The following is a 23,426-nucleotide window of genomic DNA, read 5'->3' on the forward strand; positions in this document are numbered from 1 at the left end:
AGTCCTGAAAGGGCTATGCTTTACAGGGACATAGACCGCATTAACCAGACCAAATGACATAACCGAGTACTAAAGTGCATTTAAGTTAAATTGTTTTTTCATTGCAGCCCCCGGCTGTGAGGAATATTAGTCAGACCACATATGAACAAAATTAAAGGGGTTTTCCAGAAGTAAAAATTACTTTTAGTTAAACTAAACAATGGAAAGCATATAACTTTGCAATGTACTTACGTTTGATCAGATGGATGTAGCGTCGTATCCCCTCTTCCGTCACGCGACCGCTTGGTAATGTAAAATTTGCAGACCCGTCCTTTCGCTCCGCTACCTAACTTCCGGTTTCCGGCTTTCACAATGTACAGTTACGTCATAAATGACGTAACTGTACCACGTGTTTCCCCATCTGCTTAGAGCATGCGTGGTTGACACACTCCACCACGCATGCTCTGTTAAATGATATGGCTGCGTCTTCAGCAGCTGTGTATGTTCCATTGCGCATGCGCAAATTTTAACTATGTGGTGTCGGTGTGTAGTGTGACGGCCGTGTCTTCCGTCGCTCGCTCTCTCCTTCTCCTCCTCACAGTGCGAAGCGCATGTGAGGAGGAGGGTGTTTTTTTGCTCCCTGTAGGAGCGGAATTCCCAATCCCCGGCCACAGCTTTGGCAACGCTGTGGCCGGGGATTGGGGATTCCGCTCCAGGAGAAGTCCCTGACTTCACTGTGTCCATATATGGACACAGTGACGTCAGGGACTTCTGAAGCGGAATCCCTGGCGATGTGGCCGGGGATTCCGCTCCAGGAGAAGTCCCTCACTTCACTGTCCCTATATGGACAGTGAAGTGAGGGATTTCTCAGAGAGCCGTCCCCTACAGGAAAGTAGGGAGGGTGACTATGTACAAGGGGGCTGTGTAGCATTACCTAAAGGGGGGCTGTGTGGCATTGCCTACAGGGGGGCTGTGTGGCATTACCTACAGGGTGACTGGCTGTGTGGCATTACCTACAGGGGGGCTATGTGGCCTTACCTACAGGGGGCTGTGTGACACTACCTACAGGGGGGTTGTGTGGCACTACATAAAGGGGGGTTGTGTGGCACTACCTGCAGGGTGGGCTGTGTGGCATTACCTACAGGGGGGCTGTGTGGCATTGCTTACAGGGGGGCTGTGTGGCGTTACCTACAATGGGGGCTGTGTGGCATTGCTTACAGGGGGCTGTGTGGCATTACCTATAGGGGGGCTGTGTGGCATTACCTACAGGGGTGTGGCAGTTTCTATAGAATGTAGTGTGTGGCATTATCTACAGAGTGTGTGGTTGAAAATTTTCAAATAAAATTCATCCGTTATTAAGACGGACAAGGAAAAAAACGGGTGCAAAACAGAGGAAGCATGGCCTGGAACGGATGCAAAATGGCCGAGAAAATCACAGTTTTTATCGGCCGACACTCGGGCCCTGTCGTGTGAATAGAGCCTAAAGGTAGTTGATGACGCGCCGTGTCTCTACACAGTCGGAAGTGCTGTCTTAGCAAAGACACGGAGCGTCATCAATGATAGAACACGCCCCCTCCTTCTATCTCGTCGTCCTCACCTCCTCTTCCTTCACTCTAGGATTTTCTGCGCTGCCTGGCCTCCTTGTCTCTCCTCTAACACACACCCTCCTCGTCGTCCACGCCTTCTTATCCTTCTTCACACTTGTAGTTCCCGCACTGCCTGGCTGCCTTGTTTCTCCTCTAACACGCGTGTGTGTGTGTGTGTGTGTGTGTGTGTGTGTGTGTGTGTGTGTGTGTGTATATATATATATATATATATATATATATATGTATACACACACACACACAAAATATATATACATATATATATATATATATATATATATATATACACACACAAAATAAATATATATATATATATATATATATATATATATATATATACATACATATCAATAACAGGATGTGGTTATATTGCTTGATCTGTATATGTATATATATATATGTATATATATATATAGTAAATAATAGTGAGACACACTAAGGTCTCATGCACACGACCGTAGTCATGTGCACGACCGTGATCTTCGGGTCGGCCGGCCGCTGAGTGTCACCCGCGAGACGCCCGCAAATCGCGGGCCGTGCACATGGCCGCGTCCATTATCTTCTATGAGCCTGGACCGCAGAACACGGCCGTAATAAGACATGTCGGTTCTTTCTGCAGTCCAGGCTCCAGGGCCATGCACGGACCTTGGAAACCACGGTCGTGTGCATGGGCCCATAGAAATGAATGGGGCCACAATTCTCCCGTGGATTTTCGGGGGAATTGCGCCCACAAAAGCACGTTTGTATGCATGGGGCCTTACATACATTTATAGTAAATTACGTAAAAAAAGAAAAGTTTTACCATTGTTTGTAGTAGTGTTTGCTTCATTGTAAGGCCCAGTTCACACAGTTTTTTACAGGCAGAAAACTCTACCTCAAAATTCCGCTTGAATTTTGAGACAGATTTTGATCTGCCTCCACGCTGTTTGCCACGTTTTTTGACCGCGGCCATTGAGTGCCACGGGCAAAAACGCTGCGAAAAACGCTTTCTCTCATTGATGTCAGTGGGAGGTCAGAGGAGTAAACGCCCGAAGATAGGGCATGTCGCTTCTTTTTCCCTCAATGGCCGCGGGCAAAAAACGTGGCAAACAGTGTGCAGGCAGGTCATAATCTGCCTCCAAATTCAAAACAGAATTTTGATGCAGAATTTTCTGCCAGCAAAAAACTCAGTATGAACAGGGCCTAATACAGGATCTCTTGGAACAGATCCAGCAGCAGGTGAGGAAAATGTTCTGACTGGATTGTGTGTACCAAGATGTCTGACTTAGGTGGAGTGGGCAGACTTACATTTATGAGGCTGTGAAAGGGGCGGGGGAGGGACAGGGGTGCCTGTACTTAGATCAGGTATAGATGGAGGTACAAAGGATAATGATGATTATTAGGGTATGTTCACACGCAAACGCAAATACGTCTGAAATTACGGAGCTGTTTTCAGGAGAAAACAGCTCTTGAATTTCAGACATTTTTGCAAGTACTCACGTTTTTCGCTGCGTCTTTTACGGACGTAATTGGAGCTGGTTTTCATTGGAGTCAATGAAAAACGGCTCCAATAACGTCCCAAGAAGTGTCCTGCACTTCTTTGACGCGGGCGTATTTTTACGCGCCGTCTTTTGACAGCGACGTGTAAAAATACGATGTTCTGTTACACCAGACGAGGTGTAAGACCCATTGCAAGCAATGGGCAGATGTTTGCAGACATTTGGAACCTTTTTTTGAGGCGTAATTCAAGGCGTAAAACGCCTGAATTACGTCTGAAAATAGGTCGTGTGAACATACCCTTACTGTATAAGACAGTGTGCAGGGAGGGAGCTGTCTGCCTGTAATTTGTAATTAGAGCAGGGAAGGATACTGTGACCATAGAGGGACGTGGCAGTGTGCAAATAGCTGAGATGCTTTGGAGGAAGCGGGCGGGGGGGATGCAACTGTCTCCTCAGATGCAGCAGGTATTATGGGTATGGTGGGTTACAAGACAGGAAACAGACAGTAAGGGATGTAAACAAACAGAAAGAGCAGCAGTGACAATGGAGATCAAACAGAAACTGGTTAGAAGTTTAAAAGGGGGTATTAGGGAAGGCAAATCAAGTCTGGGGGACACTTTTTAGGGAAAAAATTTTCCTGGACAACCTCTTTAAGCAACCGTTATGGGCAGTATTAAAGATTTGTTACAACTTAAATTGATGCACGGAAATATATTAACCCCTTCCCGACATCCGCCGTATATGTACGGCGCTGCCGGGAAGGTGTTCCCGCAAAGCGCAGTACAGTTACGGCGCGATGATGGTGCGGGCTCAGAAGCAGAGCCGGCACCATCACCGCGGGGTGACAGCTGTATTATACAGCTCAGTGGCGTAGCTATAGGGGTCGCAGCGGTCGCAACTGCGACCGGGCCCCGTAGCTAGGGGGGCCCGCAGGCCCCCCTCACCACACTAGCGCTGCAATGATTGCTCTACATTGCTGGGTCCCTGCTGTGGTACAAAAGAGACCCAGTAATGTAGCTTAAAGCATTGGTGGCAGCTCAGCTGTCAGAGAGTCATTGCGTGGAGGGGGAACAAGAGGGTGGAAAATGAATGATAGATGAATCCACTCATCTTACGAGACCCAGGCCCGCCCACTGTACTGTCCACCCAATCAACTCACTTCTTGCTGTTTCCCTCTTCCTCGTGACCTGTTCAGAGGGAAAGGAATGGCTACAGCAAGAAGATGGTGTTCATGTCTGCTGCTCCCCTGCAGTACGAGCTGCTGACCCCACAGCAGATGTAAGTAGCAACTAGTAATCCAGCCCTTAACCCCTTCACTGTGTGTGTGTATGTCTGTCATGCTGAGCAGTCACACCTCAGGGCTGACAGTTTAGCATAACAGACAAAGTATCTATCTATCTATCTATCTATCTATCTATCATCTATCTATCTATCTATCTATCTATCTATCTATCTATCTATCTATCTATCTATCTATCTATCTATCTATCTATCTATCTATCTATCTATCTATTCTATCAGCTATTCATGGCCTATCCTGAGGAAAGGCCATCAATGTTTAGGGACTGGACAACCCCTTTAAGCCTACGATGTAGCAGGCTTAGAGGGCCGATGAGACAGGATCACAGATTGTGTAATCCTGTTTGCTGGGCCCTGTATCTAAGACAATCACATGGTAGGCTTAGATACATGCCCATGTGTGATCCTGTCTGTGGGACCCTGTATCTAAGCCTACCACACTGTCGGTTTAGATACAGGGCCCCAGCACACAGTAATCTTATACTGTATAAGATTACTGTCTGCTGGACCCTGTATCTAAGCCTACGTTGTGGTAGGCTTAGATACAGGGTCCCACAGACAGTATCACACATGGGCCTAAGCCTAACACACGTGTTACTAATCATTTTTCGTGTGTTTTCTTACAGGTTCGGTCGTTGGACTACGGCGGATTCCAGGACTACTTCGATGACGGCTTTTTTTTTTTGTTATCAATAAAATGGTTAATGAGGGCTGTGTGGGTTTTTTTTTTTATTTCAATAAAATATTTTTTCTATGTCTTTGTGTTTTTTTTAAACTATATTACTACCGCCTTAGTAATGGCCGCCGGCTGATTGACAGCATCCATTGCTAAGGCGGGGCTTAGTGTTAGCCGGTGCAGAGGCGAACACTAACCACCTTTATTACCCCGGTACCCACCGCCACCAGGGGTGCTGGGAAGAGCCGGGTACGATCCAGTACTTGACCATCTGTAGTGATGGTCGGCCACTGAGGTGGCCGCAGGCTTGTATTATCAGGAGGGGAAAGGCCAAAAACAGTGGCCCTTCCCACCCTGGTGATGCTAGGCTGCTGCTGCTTTATTGTATCTGGCTGGTTATGAAAAATGAGGGGGACCCAACGTCATTTAAAAAAAAAATAAAAAAAAAAATTATTGGAAAGAACGATGTGGGGTCCCCCCCAATTTTCATAACCAGCCAGATGCAACACAGCAGCAGCAGGCAGCATTACAAGGGTGGGAAGGGCCACTGTTTTTGGCCTTTCCCAGCCTAATACTACCAGCCTGCGGCCACCCCGTTGCCTGCCCGTCACTACAGATGGTCGGGTACTGGTTCGTACACGGCTCCTCCCAGTGCTCCTGGTGGCGGTGGGTACCGGGGTAATAATGGGGGTTAGTGTAGTCTCTGTACCGGCTAACATTAAGCCCCGCCTTAGTAATGGAGGTTGTCAATCAGCCAGCGGCCATTACTAATGCGGTGATAATAAAGTTTAAAAAGATACAAGCACATAGAAAAAATATTTCATTGAAATAAAAAAACACAACCCCCATTAACCATTTTATTGAGAATAAAAAAACGCCGTCATTGAAGTCCTCGAATCCGAAGTCCAACAACCGAACCTGTAAAAAAACACAAACACAAAAATAATCAGTAACACATAAAGAAGCAAAATTATTATTCTTACCTATCCTGGGTCCAGCGCTGGAGCCGCAATGTCAGCGAGCTGGGCCCTGTATCTAATCCGATCATGTGTGATACTGTCTGCTGGGCCCTATATCTAATCCAATCATGTGTGATACTGTCTGCTGAGCTATGTATCTAATCCAATCATGTGTGATACTGTCTGCTGGACCCTATATCTAATCCGATCATGTGTGATACTATCTGCTGAGCCACTGTATCTAATCCTATCATGTGTGATACTGCCTTCTGAGCCACTGTATCTAATCCTATCATGTGTGGTACTGTCTGCTGAGCCACTGTATCTAATCCTATCATGTGTGATACTGTCTGCTGGGCCACTGTATCTAATCCTATCATGTGTGATACTGTCTGCTCAGCCACTGTATCTAATCCTATCATGTGTGATACTGTCTGCCCAGCCACTGTATCTAATCCTATCATGTGTGATACTGTCTTCTCAGCCACTGTATCTTATCCTATCATGTGTGATACTGTCTGCTGAGCCACTGTATCTAATCCTATCCATAGTTTATAGGGTCGTAGTGCTATAGATATGCTATGCTGTCTCATATACACACTTTTTTGGGTGGACACATATGTATTGGGGCTATCTCCCCTGACATTTTAAGCCCTGAAGGTATGTTCACACGGCAGCGTCTGTTACGGCTGAAATTCCGGTGCTGTTTTCAGGAGAAAACAGCACCGTAATTTCAGCCGTAATGGCATGTGCAGGCGTCTTTTGCTGCGTCCATTACGGACGTAATTGGAGCTGTTTTCTATGGAGTCCATGGAAAACGGCTCCATTTACGTCTGAAGAAGTGACATGCACTTCTTTGACGCGGGCGTCTTTTTTACGCGCCGCCTTTTGACAGCGGCGTGTAAAAAAAAATGACCGTCGGCACAGAACATCGTAAGACCCATTCAAATGAATGGGCAGATGTTTGCCAACGCTTTTGAGCCGCATTTTCGGATGTAATTCAATGCTAAAACTCCCGAATTACGTCCGTAAATAGGGTGTGTGAACCCAGCCTTAGTGACGCCCCCGGCTGCTAGTGCTGCATTGTTGGGTCACTTAGGAGACCCAGCGATGCAGCTGAAAGCTGCGGACCGTCGGCCATGAGAATTTTGCGGGGGGGGGGGGCCCAGTAAGAATTTTTGCATCGGGGCCCATGAGCCTCTAGCTACGCCCCTGATACAGCTGGCACCCTTCTGTAACTGCCAGGACCGGAGCTATTCTCCGATCCGGCTGATTAACCCCTCAGATGCTGCGCTCAATATTGCTGGGTTGCTGTGGCAATCGGACGCCAGAAAATGGCGTCCGAGTCTGCCTTGTATGGGAGCCGATGAGGACCCGCATGCGGCGCGTCCTCATAGGCTTGCTGTCAGTGAATAACTGACAGCGCTAATACACTGCACTACGTATGTAGTGCAGTGTATTAGAGTAGCGATCGGGGCATCAGGCCCTCATGTCCCCTAGTGGGACAAATCGAAAAAGTAAAAAAAAGTTAATAAAAATGTGGTAAAACAATAAAAACACACACATTTCAAATCAAAATAAAGCTAAACTGACTTTTTTCCCATAGTAAGCCTTTTATTATGGGAAAAACCGTAAAAATTAAAAAAACTATACATAATTGGTATCGCCGCGTCCGTAACGACCCAAACTACAAAACTATTATGTAATTTATCCCGCACGGTGAACGCCGTAAAAAAAAAACATGAAAAACAACGCCAGAATCTTTGTTTTTAGGTCACATCTCCGTCCAAAAAATGCTATAAAAAGTGATCAAAAAGTGATCAAAAAGTCACATTTACTCAAAAATAGTACTAATAAAAATGACAATCTGTCCCGCAAAAAATAATCCCTAACACCGCTTTGTGCACGCAAAAATAAAAAAGTTATGGGTCTTAGAATATGGCGACACGGAAAACAAATGATTTTATAAAAAAAGTGATTTTATTGTGCAAAAGCCGCAATACATAAAAAAACTATACATAATTGGTATCACTGCGTACGTAACGACCCAAACTACAAAACAATTATGTAATTTATCCCGCATGGTGAACGCCGTAAAAAAAAAACATGAAAAACAACGCCAGAATCTTTGTTTTTAGGTCACATCTCCTTCCAAAAAATGCTATAAAAAGTGATCAAAAAGTCACATTTACTCCAAAATAGTACTAATAAAAAACGACAATCCGTCCCGCAAAAAATAATCCCTGTCACCGCTTTGTGCACGCAAAAATAAAAAAGTTATGGGTCTTAGAATATGGCGACACAGAAAACAAATGATTTTATAAAAAAAGTTGCAATAAATAAAAAAATATATATTAATTTGGTATCGCCGTAATCGTATCGACCCGCAGAATAAAGCTAACATGTAATTTAGGGCGCACTGTGGATGCCGAAAAAAAACCAATAAAATTTCCTTTACCAAAATATGAAATAAAAAGTGATCAAAAAGTCGTATGTGTTCTAAAATGGTACCAATAAAATCTACAGCCCGTCTCGCAAAAAACAAGCCCGCTCACAGCTCAATCAACTGAAAAATAAAAAAGTTATGGCACTAGTAATGCGGTGATGAAAAACATCTCAATGCGCAGGCCGGAGGGGAACATTCCTTCAGTTTCAGGGCCCTAGTATTTAGGAACTAGGAAAGGGAAGGGACATAGCACATCCGCTGGAAGCGAGGGTGCCCGTATTATACCAGCACAAAACTTTCCCAGTAATATTTCCCAAACTACGAAGGAGAAAAAGTCCCCAAAAGGTGCAGAGCGGTACAAAAGGGGGATAAGAAAGAAAACCGTTGATCAGTGTGACACTGGCCTGCGCATAACGGATCGCTTCACATCGTAAGACGCATCTATGGATAATTGTATTATTTACCCCATTATTATACCCTCTTATTATGCCCTGATGTACTCCACACAGATTACATATGCCCTGATGTACTCCGCACAGATTACATATGCCCCCACATTATAAACTGAAATACCAGCAAAACCCCAAACAGAACTATTACCAAGCAAAATCCATGCTCAAAATGGCGGTCTTTCCCTTCTTAGCCCTACAGTGTGCCCAAACAGCAATTTATGGCCACAAGTAAGGCATTACCTTTCCAGGGAGAACCCGCTTAACAATTTATGGGGTAAGATTCTTATTGTGTGGTGAATGGGCAGATCAGTCGAAGAATTGCAATTTTCACTTTGAACCATCCACTGCGTATTCATTTCTGAAAAACACCTGTGGAGTCTAAATTCTCACTACTCCCCTTGATAAATGCCTTTAGGGGTGTAGTTTCTAAAACGGGGTCACTTTTGTTTTGTACATCATGGGTTTTGCAAATGCAACATGGCGTCCGCAAACCATTCCAGCAAAATCTACGCTCCAAAAGATAAATAGCGCTCCTTTTCTTCTGAATGCTCCCATATACGTAAACAGCTGATTATAACCACATATGGGGTGTTACCGTACTCGGGAGAAATTTCTTTACAAATATTGGCGTGCTTTTTCTTCTTTATTCCTTGTAAAAGTGAAAAATGTTGATCTAAATCTACATCTTGTTGGGAAAAAAATATATTTTTCATTTTCATGGCTTAATTTAATTAATTCAGCAAAAAACCTTTGGGATCAAAATTTTCACTATAGCCCTAGATGATTCCTCAGGGGGTGCAGTTTCCCAAATGGAGTCACTTTTGGGGTGTTTCCACTGTACTAGTACTTCAGGGGCTCAGCAAATGTGACATGGCGCCCAGAAACCATTCCAAAATCCAAATGGTGCTAGTTCCATTCTGAGCCCTACCGTGTGTCCAAACAGATGTTTGTGACCACATGTAGGGTGTTGTTTTACTCGGGAGAAGTTGCTTTACAAATGTTATGGTGCTTTTTCTCCTTTAGTCCTTGTGGAAATGTAAAAAAAATACCTAAACCTACATTTTCTTTGAAAAAATGTAGATTTTCATTTTTACGGCCTACTTCCAATAAGTTCTGTAAAAAACCTGTGCGGTCAAAATGCTCACTATACCCCTAGATAATTTCCTCATGGGGTGTAGTTTCCAAAATGGGGTCACTTGTTGGGGGTTTCCACTGTTTTGTCACCTCAGGGGCTTTGCAAATGCGACATGGCCTCCGCAAACCATTCCTGCTAAATTTGAGCTCCAAGAGCCAAATGGCGCTCTTTCCCTTCTCAGCCTCGCCGTGTGTCCAAACAACAGTTTATTACCACATGTGGGGTATTGTTTTACTCGGGAGAAATTGCTCTACAAATGTTGTGGTGCTTTTTCTACTTTAGTTCTTTTGGAAATGAAAAAATATGAGCTAAACCTTCATTTTATTTGAAAAAATGTAGATTTTCATTTTCATGGCCTAGTTCCAAAAATTTTTGCAAAAAAACTGGCGGGTCAAAATGCTTGCTACACCCCTAAATAAATTCCTCGAGGGGTGTAGTTTCCCAAATGGGGTCACTTTTGGGGTGTTTCCACTGTTTTAGTTCGACAAGACGTGTTCAAATCTGACATGCTGCCTAAAATATATTCTAATAAAAAGGAGGCCCAAAATCCACTAGGTGCTACTTTTGCTTCGGATGCCGGTGCTTCAGTCCAGTAGCGCACTAGGGCCACATGTGGGATATTTCCTAAAACTGCAGAACCTGGGCAATAAATATTGAGTTGCATTTCTTGGGTAAATCCTTCTGTGGTGCAAAAAAAATGGATTCAGAATGAATTTCTGGAAAAAAATAATGAACTTTGTAAATTTCACCTCTACTTTGCCATAATTCCTGCGCAATGTCTAAAGGGTTAAGAAACTTTCTAAATGATGTTTTGAATACTTTGAGGGGTGCAGTTTTTAAAATGGGGTGATTTATTGGGGGTTTCTAATGTCTAAGGACCTCATAGCCACTTCACAACTGAACTGGCCCCTGTAAAAATAGCATTTTGACATTTTCTTGAAGATGTGAGAAATTGCTGCTAAAGTTCTAAGCCTTGTAACGTCCTAGAAAAATAAAATGATGTTCAAAAAATGATGCCAATCTAAAGTAGACATATGGGGGATGTTAGTTAGCAACATTTTTGTGTGGTATAACTGCCTGTCTTACAAGCAGATAAATTTAAATTGAGAAAAATGCAATTTTTCGCTAAATTTTGGTGTTTTTCACAAATAAATACTGAATGTATCGGGCAAATTTTGCCAGTAACATAAAGTGCAATGTGTCACGAGAAAACGATCTCAGAATCACTTGGATAGGTAAAAGCATTCCGGAGTTATTACCACATAAAGTGAAACATGTCAGATTTGAAAAATGAGGCTCTGTCAGGAAGGTCAAAAGTGGCCAAAGAGGGAAGGGGTTAAAAATATATTAAACATGCGAAGCTGAGGGCTGTATTCATTGCTTTTTTTTTTAATTCTTTATTTTCACGACCGAAAGGTCCATTTAGACAAACATTTGGGGTACAGAATTACACGACAACACAGGAAATATAAATGCAGCATATACTTAAGATATTGTCGTGAAAACACCAACTCCCATATAAGGGAATATTCAGTGTGATCCCAAGCCCCCTACGAAGAGGCCCAATTCAAAAGGCAGCATAAGGCTATGTTCACACGGGGTATTTTGCCGAGTTTTTTGACGCAGAAACCGCGTTGCAAAACTCGGCAAAAACGGCCCGAGAAAGCCTCCCATTGATTTCAATGGGAGGCGTCGGCGTCTTTTTCCCGCGAGCAGTAAAACTGCCTCGCGGGAAAAAGAAGCGACATGCCCTATCTTCGGGCGCTTCCGCCTCTGACCTCTCATTGACTTCAATGGGAGGCAGGAGAAAGCGTATTTCTCGCTGTTTTATGCCCGCGGCGCTCAATGGCCGCGGGCGAAAAACGGCACGATAATCGCAGCGAAAATCGGCGTGCAGGGAGAGGAATATCTGCCTCAAAGTTCCAAACGGAATTTTGAGGCAGATATTCCTCCCCCAAAATACTCCGTGTGAACATAGCCTAAGAGTACAGAGAGAGAGAGGAAAAAGATACACGGGGAAAGGAGCAGAGGAGAGAGAGAAGTAGGGTAGAGTGTAAGGAGTTTCCCACCGCTACATCCCGCGGATTAGAGAAAGCTCTACTCAGGTTGCTAAGCAACACTCAGCTCCCCTATAATGTCTTTGTAAGAGTCAGAATCCTGAAAAGCAATCCAAGGAGCCCATATTTGGCTAAACTTGGCAAGTGAGTCGTGGATGATGGAGGTCAAATCCTCCATATGCATAAGATCGTTGACCCTTGAAACCCAGATAGACAAAGCAGGGGGTGAGGAATCCTTCCATCTTAATGAGATGCAATGACGCGCTGCCATCACTAAAAAGTGAAGCAAAGAGCGTTTGTAGACATTCCCCGGGATGTCGCAGTGATGGAGAAGGAAGAGGGCCGCATCCATGGCTATGCCGGTATCCGTGACCTCGCCTATCACCCGTTTAACGCCTTCCCAAAACGAGGTAAGGATAGAACACGACCAAAAGGTGTGAAGGAGGGTACCATTGTCACACCCACATCTCCAGCACAGGGGGGACGCTGTAGGGAAGATGCGGTGTAAACGGACCGGAGTCCTGTACCAGCGAGATAGAAGCTTGAAGCGGGCTTCTTGATAGCGTGAACTAATCGACGTCTTATAAGCCAGAGTGAGAACACGTGTACTTTGTGCGATAGAGAAGGAGATACCCAGATCAGACTCCCATTTAGAAAGGTAAACGGGCGGAGGTAAGTCAGGGGGTCCATGATAAGTTTGTAAACTGTGGACAACATGTGTCGAGCTAGATCAGAGCCTACACACAGGTCCTCCAGGGGGGTCCTGTCTTTTTGGTACGAAGAGGGGGGCGAAATAGAGTAGCAAAAGTGACGGAGTTGAAGAGATCTCCAGTGACCTAGAGATGGAAGGTCAGATACCCGAGACATTTCTGAGAGAGAGAGCCAATTAGTGACTGTCAGAAACTGAGCTGCTCTGAACATCAAGCAAACCAGGAACGGAAGACTGGGTCATTTATACCTGCGGAAAAGGAGGGATTCCCAAGAATAGGATACATTGGGGAGTGTAATGGAAGTAAGGATGACCTCACTGAGGCAAGGTAGCAGCATAGCAGAGTTGGGCCAAATAGTGGGGTGTTGATGGATTCATTGCTTTTAATGTCTGCCAATAGTCTAAAATCAGGGAATTGCATTATTATCATGCAAGTTGGATAATTAAAACTATAAACCATACAAGAAATGCTTATAAATACATAGTTGAACAACATATCAATGAAACAAACACCAAGGAAGAATAAACATTAAAAGCATATTCACTATCAGTGCGCCAACACAGTACAGTCACGGACCATAATAAAAGAATAGATACAATTGGGTCAAAAATTCAGTCTAATCTGCCATTTTCTACCCAGGGTACATACAAGATATAATACAAATGACATTGTTTAAAACTAGTTTAAAATCTTTGAGTATGAAAAGTGCATCCAGGCATATTCCAACATTTATGGCAGTGTAAACATTTTAGAAAACACTTATGTGGGTTGCAAGATAGAAAGTAATAGGATATGATAAAATTTAATGTGCATTAAAGTGCACCATTTTGTTCCCCCTCCCCCGAAAAAAAGGAAACATCTTATATACTTGCTAAGACTTCAGTACTCTATTGGTTTAGTACCGAACACTATTAGGGTATGTGCACGCGATAACTGCAATTACGTCTGAAATTACGGCTGTTTTCAGGAGAAAACAGCTCCTGAATTTCAGACGTAATTGCATGTACTCGCATTTTGCGGGGCGTCTTTTACGGACGTAATTTGGAGCTGTTCTTCATTGAAGTAAATGAAAAACGGCTCCAATTACGTCCCAAGAAGTGTCCTGCACTTCTTTGACGAGGCTGTTATTCTACGCGCCGTCTTTTGACAGCGACGCGTAAAATGACAGATCGTCGGCACAGTACATCCTAAGACCCATTGAAAGTAATGGGCAGATGTTTGCCGACGTATTGGAGACGTTTTTTCAGACGTAATTCGAGGCGTAAAACGCCTCCAATACGCCTGAACATAGGTCGTGTGAAACCAGCCTAATAGTAATATACTTTGAAAAAGTAGCTGGTACCATTAGGTGTCAATTTAAATATGGGTCATGTTCAAGTCAATTGGAGTCCTATACAGTTGTATACAGATCAGCACCCTAGTAATCGCAACAGGCAGCTATGATTTTTACAAGTATATGTGTGAGTGAACAGGTTATTGGAGCTTTGTACTAAAGGAACAGAGTAACATACCCTTATCAAGTATAATAGGAAAATCCTTTATGCTTCTAGTTTCTTAGGCCTAGTTCAAATCACGTTTTTACTTCCGTCAGAGGTACAGATGTAGCAATCCTTATCTTGACTCCGATAACTTGCTGCAGGGTGATATCTTATCACTTAAGTTATTGAAAACCTTCGAGAAAGGTCAAGTTAAAGTTTCTTGCCACTGCATATTTTTTTTTCATTCACAAATAAATTTTATTGTAAAACATCAGAAGTAAATATAGAGCAGTATGTATAGACAACATGTCCATTGCAATTATAAAGGAAATCAGCAATTCAATATAGCGATGTATCAGAGGAATCACCAGTACATTTGAGTAGGACAATGCAATACATAGAATAAAGAAATGTCAGACAAAACAATATAAAGCGAGTAAGGGTATCTGAAAAATATACACTTCTTGAATGTTTATGAACCAGTGGGAAAAGCCGATGACTACCTAAAGCCAGGGGCGTAACTAGGAAAGACTGGGCCCCATAGCAAACTTTTGACTGGGCCCCCCCCCTTGTAGATAGTGCCTTTTTTACAAACCCCCCTTTTGATAACGCCATACAGCCCCCCTGTAGATAACGCCATACAGCCCCCTTTGTAGATATCTACAGAGGGGCCTGTATGGCGTTATCTACGGGGGGCTGTATGGCGTTATCTATGGGGGGCTGTATGGCGTTATCTACGGGGGGACTGTATGGCGTTCCCTACAGGGGGGGACTGTATGGCACTATCTGCAGGGGGGCTGTATGGCGCTATCTACAGGGGGGCTGTATGGCGCTATCTACAGGGGGGGACTGTATGGCGTTATCTACAGGGGGGACTGTATGGCGTTATCTACAGGGGGGACTGTATGGCGCTATCTACAGGGGAGACTGTATGGCGCTATCTACAGGGGGGCTGTATGGCGCTATCTACAGGGGGGCTGTATGGCGCTATCTACAGGGGGGACTGTATGGCGTTATCTACAGGGGGACTGTATGGCGCTATCTACAGAGGGGACTGTATGGCGCTATCTACAGAGGGGACTGTATGGCATTATCTAGAGGGGGGACTGTATGGCGTTATCTACGGGGGGGGCTGTATGGCGTTCCCTACAGAGGGGGCTGTCTGGCGTTAACTACAGGGGGGACTGTATGGCGTTACCTACAGGGAGTCTGTATGGTGTTCCCTACAGGGGGGGTCTGTAGGGAACGCCATACAGCCCCCCCTGTAGGGAACGCCATACAGCCCCCCCCTGTTGGGAACGCCATACAGCCCCCCCTGTAGGGAACGCCATACAGCGTCTCCCCCTGTAGGGAACGCCATACAGCGTCCCCCCTGTAGGGAACGCCACACAGAGTCCCCCCCTGTAGGGAACGCCATACAGCGTCCGTCCCTCCCTGTAGGGAACCCCATACAGCGTCCCCCCCTGTAAGGAACGCCATACAGCGCCCCCCTGTAGGGAACGCCATACAGCGTCCCCCCCCCTGTAGGGAACGCCATACAGCGTCCCCCCCTGTAGGGAACGCCATACAGAGTCCCCCCCTGTAGGGAACGCCATACAGCGTCCCCCCTGTAAGGAACGCCATACAGCCCCCCCTGTAGGGAACGCCATACAGCGTCCCCCTTCCCAAAAAAATGTGACCTACAGTGTGTCCTGATAAAAGACATGTATCCCCTATCCACAGGATAGGGGATACATGTGTGATCGCTGGCAGCGATAGGGAGAACGGGGGACCGAAAGTCCCCCTGAAGTTCTCCATGACTAACCTCTGACTTCCGGCGTCTGCGCAGCTCACTAAAAATGAAAGGAGCGCTGGTCACGCATGCGCACAAGCGGGACCGGCGCTCCATTCATTTCTCCGGAGCTGCCGACACAGACCCCGGAAGTCCGAGGTTTGTGATGGAGAACTTCAGGGGACTTTCAGTCCCCCGTTCTCCCTATCGCTGCCAGCGATCACACATGTATCCCCTATCCTGTGGATAGGGGATACATGTCTTTTGTTTAATGGCAGAGCGGGGAGATACCTCCCTGCTCTGCCGTAGTGTTCAGTGGCGTCCCGCTGTAGCAGCCATAGCGGCAGCCATAGCGGCAGCTAGCGGAGCCTCCGGCCATGGTGGGGGCCCGTGCCGGCGGGTGACACGGGCCCCCTCATGCCTCGGGCCCCGTAGCAGCCGCTACTGCTGCTACGGTGGTAGTTACGCCACTGCCTAAAGCCTTATACAAAGAAGTAACTAGTTAACTAAAAACTCAAACAGTTTCCACATGTAGAGATGCATAAAAGTATAAACATGTCAGGTACCATGCAGCAGAAGATCAGGACCTATTCTACACCCTATTACAAGTAGAAGTCTATAATGTATAATATATACATGGAATGCAAGAGGGGCCAACTGGGCCGGGCCAAATATGAGCCACATTCGTGGCAGCAAACAGATTAACCGCTTCCCGACCGCCCACAGTAAATTCACGTAGGCATTTGCTGGGCTCTGTGCAGCGCCGACGTGAATTCACGGTGGGTGTTAAAAGCACGATCTGGGTGTCTCAGAGTAGCGCTGACACCCGGATCGCGCTGTTAACCCCTGCCTCTGGTCCCGGAGACATGACCGGGACCTAATTGGTTCAGGCCCCGGTCATGTGATCGCAGGGAAAGCTTGTTGTAGCAACGAACTGGAAAGTTTGTTACTACAACAAACTGGAAAGTTTGTTGCTACAACAAACTTTCCCGGGGACCGATTGCGGGTGCCGCAGTCGGTTATAAGGCAGAACCGGAGGCCATACAACGGCCCCCGGGTCTGCCATGCACAGCAGCCTATGAGAACCAGCCGGAGGCTGGTGCTCATAAGCTTCCTGTCAGTGTGACTCTCAGCGTCACATTGACAGTTTATAATACGTTACACTACCTAGGTAGTGTAATGTATTATAGCAGCGATCAGTGCTGCCAGTTTTCAAGTAAAACAAGTAAAAAGTAAAAAATAAAGTAATAAAAATGTTTTATAAAAGTGTAAAAACAAGTTATAAAAGTTACAAAAACAAAAAATGCCTTTTTTTCCTATAAGTCTTTTATTATAGGAAAAAAATTAAAATGTTAAAAAAAAGTACACATATTTGGTATCACCGCGTTCGTAACGACCCAAACTATAAAACTATAATATTATTTTTCCCGTACAATGAACAGCGCAAAAAAAATAATTAAAAAACAATGTCAGAATCACTATTTTTTTGGTCATCAACCCTCCAAAAATATAGACTAAAAAGTGATCAAAAAGTCGCATGTACCCTAAAATAGTACCAATAAAAACGACAAGCCGTCCCGCAAAAAACAAGCCCTTACACAACTTTTTTGACTGAAAAATAAAAAAGTTATGGCTCTCAGAATATGGTGACACAAAAAATAAATAATTTTATCGAAAAGTGATTTTATTGCGCAAATGCCACAAAACATAAAAAACTATATACATCTGGTATCGCCGTAATCGTATCGACCCGCAGAATAAAGTAAAATGTCATTTATAGCGCACGGTGAAAAGTGTAAAAAAAAAAAGACATAAAACATTGTCAGAATTAGTTTTTTTGTCACTTTGCTTGCCAAAAAAATCGAATAAAAAGTGATAAAAAAAATCACATGTACCCTAAAATGGTACCAATGAAAACTACAGATTGTCCCACAACAAATAAGTCCTCGCACGGCTCCGGTGAAGAAAAAATAAAAAAAGTTCTGGCTCTCAGAATATAGCGACAGAAATTGTGCAGTGTCCAAAAGCTGATAAGATCGGGCGCCATTTATCAGTGCGACATTGGCCACATATCTGCGGATTATTATTTATTTACCGAATTATTATACCCTCTTATTATGTCCTGATGTACTCTGCCCAATTTACACATACCCCCACATCATAAACTGAAATACCAGCAAAACCCCAAACAGAACAGTTACCAAGCAAACTCTGCGCTCCAAAAGCCAAATGGCGCTCCCTCCCTTCTGAGCCCCACAGCGTGCCCAAACACCAGCTTACGTCCACATATATGATATTTTATATCCGGGAGAACCCGCTCAACATTGTATGATGTATTTGTCTTCAGTGGCACAAACTGGGCACAACATAGAAGGGGGTCTGCTGTGCTGGGGGAGAGAATTCTAGCTGGGGTGGCGGAGTGTTTAAACTAGGGCTGAGGAGGGAGGCCAATGTAGAAAATAAAGGGGTAGTTAGGTTATAGAGGGGTCAGACTATATTGGTGGGGGGAGAAACAGACGGTGGGGAGAGGACTAGGCAACAAGATAAGGAGATCTTTTTGTTACAAAACAGCAGTGAAAATAAAAAAGCCCAAATATCAAATAATCACATTTCTGATACTGAAAGTGAAACATTTAAAGGCAAGTTAAAGTGTATGTTCACAAATTCCAGAAGTCTAGCAAGCAAAATGGGGGAGCTGGAGGCCTTGATACTGGAAGAAAATATAGATATAGTTGGTGTTGCTGAAACATGGCTGGACTCTTCACATGACTGGGCTGTAAATCTACAGGGTTTTACACTGTTTTGGAAAGACAGGTTGAATAGTAAAGGCGGTGGTGTATGTCTGTATGTGAGAAGTGATATGAAGGTGAGTGTGAATGAGACATTAGAGGGTGAAGATTGTGAGGAGGTTGAAACCTTGTGGGTGGAATTACAAAGGGAGGTAAACACTGAAAAAATTACTTTTGGTGTAATCTATAGACCCCCCAATATAACTGAAGAGATAGAAGGTCAAATATATAAACAGATGGAGCGGGCTGCACAGGCGGGTACTGTTGTGATAATGGGAGATTTTAATTACCGGGATATTAATTGCTGTCATGGTTCGGCTTCAACTGCAAAGGGGAGACATTTCCTCAACCTGTTGCAGGAAAATTTTATGGGCCAGTTTGTGGAAGACCCGACTAGAGGTGAAGCTCTGTTGGATCTGGTCATTTCTAATAATGCAGAGCTTGTTGGGAATGTCAATGTTCGTGAAAACCTCGGTAACAGTGATCATAATATAGTTATATTTTACCTATACTGTAAAAAACAAACACAGGCTGGGAGGGCAAAAACATTTAATTTTAAGAAGGCCAATTTCCCCAGGATGAGGGCTGCAATTCAGGATATACTAGACAAAGAGAAAAAACACACGGCGCCACATAGTGCAATTATCCAAGGGTCATGGGAAAACAAAACACTAGGGCAAATATTCTCACCTAGGGAGGTTATGCTGACCAGGCAGAACACTGTTGAAAGGTGTGAGTCAAATCTCCATGCAGATCACCGCTATGGAAATACGTGAAAAGGAGACACACCCAGGGTGTGTGCAGCCAGATCCGAGGTATAGCTGCTGCCCAGATCCAAGAGCCGGTGAACGGAAATTCACCGCCAAACAATGAAGTAGAAAGAGAGGAAGAAAAGGACCAATATGCTAGTCGCTGGTATACTTAATTTTTGTTTTTAATATATGAATGGAGACAGCCTACGCGTTTCGACGCAGGACATGCGTCTTCATCAGGCCATCCATATTGGCATATTGGTCCTTTTTTTCCTCTCTTTCTACTTCAATTCAGGATATAGACTGGGAAGAACTAATGTTAAATAATGGGACAAATGATAAATGGGAGATTTTCAAATCTACCTTGGGTAATTATAGTGCAAAATTTATTCCTACAGGTAACAAGTATAAACGACTAAAATTAAACCCCACTTGGCTTACACCTTCTGTAAAAAGGGCAATACGTGACAAAAAAAGGGCATTTAAAAAATACAAATCTGAGGGTACAGCTGTAGCCTTTGTAAAATATAAAGAGCTTAATAAAATCTGTAAAAAGATAATAAAATCAGCAAAAATACAAAATGAAAGGCAGGTGGCCAAGGATAGTAAAACAATTCTTCAAGCATATAAATGCAAAAAAGCCAAGGTCTGAACATGTAGGACCCTTAGATAGTGGTAATGGGGAGTTGGTCACAGGGGATCAAGAGAAGGCAGAGTTACTAAATGGGTTCTTCCGCTCTGTATATACAACAGAAGAAAGAGCAGCTGATGTAGCCGCTGCCAGTGCTGTTAATATATCAGTTGATATACTGAATTGGATGAATGTAGATATGGTGCAAGCTAAATTAAATAAAATAAACGTACACAAGGCCCCGGGACCAGATGGGCTACACCCTAGAGTTCTTAAGGAGATTAGTTCAGTTATTTCTGTCCCCCTCTTCATAATATTTAGAGAGTCTCTCATGACTGGTATAGTGCCAAGGGACTGGCGCAGGGCAAATGTGGTGCTTATTTTCAAAAAGGGCTCTAGGTCTTCGCCGGGTAATTATAGACCAGTAAGCTTAACATCCATCGTGGCTATTGAGGGCTATTGAGGGACTATATACAGAATTATGTGACAATAAATATTATTATAAGTGACAGCCAGCACGGTTTTACAAAGGACAGAAGCTGTCAAACCAACCTGATTTGTTTTTATGAAGAGGTAAGCAGAAGCCTAGACAGAGGGGCCGCTGTGGATATAGTGTTTTTGGACTTTGCAAAGGCATTTGACACTGTCCCCCATAGACGTCTAATGGGTAAATTAAGGACTATAGGTTTAGAAAGTATAGTTTGTAATTGGATTGAGAATTGGCTCAAGGACCGTATCCAGAGAGTTGTGGTCAATGATTCCTACTCTGAATGGTCCCCGGTTATAAGTGGTGTACCCCAGGGTTCAGTGCTGGGACCACTATTATTCAACTTATTTATTAATGATATAGACGATGGGATTAATAGCACTATTTCTATTTTTGCAGATGACACCAAGCTATGCAATATAGTTCAGACTATGGAAGATGTTTGTGAATTGCAGGCAGATTTAAACAAACTAAGTGTTTGGGCGTCCACTTGGCAAATTAAGTTTAATGTAGATAAATGTAAAGTTATGCACCTGGGTACGAACAACCTGCATGCATCATATGTCCTAGGGGGAGCTACACTGGGGGAGTCACTTGTTGAAAAGGATCTGGGTGTACTTGTAAATCATAAACTAAATAACAGCATGCAGTGTCAATCAGCTGCTTCAAAGGCCAGCAAAATATTGTCGTGTATCAAAAGAGGCATGGACTCGCGGGACAGGGATGTAATATTACCACTTTACAAAGCATTAGTGAGGCCTCATCTAGAATATGCAGTCCAGTTCTGGGCTCCAGTTCATAGAAAGGATTCCCTGGAGTTGGAAAAAATACAAAGAAGAGCAACGAAGCTAATAAGGGGCATGGAGAATCTAAGTTATGTGGAAAGATCAAAAGAACTAAACCTATTTAGCCTTGAGAAAAGACGACTAAGGGGGGACATGATTAACTTATATAAATATAAGAATGGCACATACAAAAAATATGGTGAAATCCTGTCCCATGTAAAACCCTCTCAAAAAACAAGGGGGCACTCCCTCCGTCTGGAAAAAGAAAGGTTCAACCTGCAGAGGCGAGAAGCCTTCTTTACTGTGAGAACGGTGAATTTATGGAATAGCCTACCGCAGGAGCTGGTCACAGCAGGGACAGTAGATGGCTTCAAAAAAGGCTCAGATAATTTCCTAGAACAAAAAAATATTAGCTCCTATGTGTAGAAATGTTTTACTTCCCCTTTCCCATCCCTTGGTTGAACTTGATGGACATGTGTCTTTTTTCAACCGTACAAACTATGTAACTATGTAACATATTGTGCGTTAAAATGGCATATCAGTGGAAAATTTTAATTTTCACTTTGCACCATCCGCTGCGCATTAACGTCTTCACGCACCACGACTTAATAGCATGTCGTGGTGCGGGGGGTTATATATGGAGTGGGCTCATGCGCTGCGCCCGCGTGTATTACAGCTGACACCCGGGACTAATGGACAGGAACAGGGATCGCACTGTTACAGGAGCCTGTAAAAATGATATTATACTGCAATACATTAGTACTGCAATGTATTGTACCAGCGACCTAATGATCACTCGTTCCAGTCCCCTAAAGGAACTTTTGGGAGGTTTCCACTGTTTTACCTCAGGGGCTTTGCAAACGCGACATGGCACTGAAAACCAATCTGCGCTTCAAAATCCAAATGGCGCTCCTTCCCTTCTGAGCTCTGCCGTGGGTCCAAACAGCAGTTTAGTACCACATATGGGGTATTGCTGTAATCGGGAGAAGTAGCTTTACAAGTTTTGGGGTGCTTTTTATTCTTTATTCCTTGCAAATATCTTTTTTTTTATATTTTTTCAGACAAAAAAGTAGATTTTTACTTTCACAGGCAAACTCCAATAAATATAGCAGAAGACCTGTGGGGTCAAGATGCTAACTATACCCCTAGATAAATTCCTTGAGGGGTGCAGTTTCCAAAACCGTGTCACTTTTGGGGGATTTCCACTGTTTTGGCACTACAAGACCTCTTCAAACCCGACATGGTGCCTAAAATATATTCTAAAAAAAGGAGGCCACAAAATCCACTGGGTGCTCCTTTGCTTCTGAGGCCGGTATTTCAGTCCATTATCACACTAGGGCCACATGTGGGATATTTCTAAAAACTGCAGAATCTGGGCAATAAATTTTGTGTTGCATTTCTCTGGTAAAACCTTCTGTGTTACAGAAAAAAATGTATTACAAATGAATTGCATAAAAAAAAAAATTTTTTTTGTCAATTTCCCCTCTACATTGCTTTAATTCCTGTGAAACGCCTAAAGGGTTAAGAAACTTTCTGAATGTTGTTTTGAATACTTTGAGGGGTGCAGTTTTTAATATGGGGTTATTTATGGGGTCTATCTAGTACATAGGGCCCTCAAAGCCGCTTCAGAACTGAACTGGTCCCTGTAAAAATCGCCTTTTGAAATTTTCTTGAAAATGTGAGAAATTGCTGCTAAATTCTAAGCCTTGTATAGTCCTAGAAAAATAAAATAATGTTCAAAAAACTATGCAAATATAAAGTAGACATATGGAATATGTGAAATAGTAACTATTTTGTGTGGTATTACTATCTGTTTTACAAGCAGAAACATTTAAAATGAGAAAAATCATAATTTTTGCACATTTTCTCTAAATTTTGGTGTTTTTCACAAATAAGCAATGAATTTATTGACCAAATTTTTCCACTAATATAAAGTAC

General features: G+C 43.7%; 1 protein-coding gene across 6 annotated transcripts in view; it reads left to right on the plus strand.

The window, feature by feature from the left end:
* Window positions 1-23,426, plus strand: part of HECW1 (HECT, C2 and WW domain containing E3 ubiquitin protein ligase 1) — a 466,672-nt gene that overhangs the window by 193,540 nt on the left and 249,706 nt on the right. The gene's annotated exons all lie outside the window — the stretch shown is intronic.

This window comes from Rhinoderma darwinii, chromosome 5 (genome assembly GCF_050947455.1).
Source record: "Rhinoderma darwinii isolate aRhiDar2 chromosome 5, aRhiDar2.hap1, whole genome shotgun sequence".
In the NCBI taxonomy this organism is placed as follows: Eukaryota; Metazoa; Chordata; class Amphibia; order Anura; family Rhinodermatidae; genus Rhinoderma; species Rhinoderma darwinii.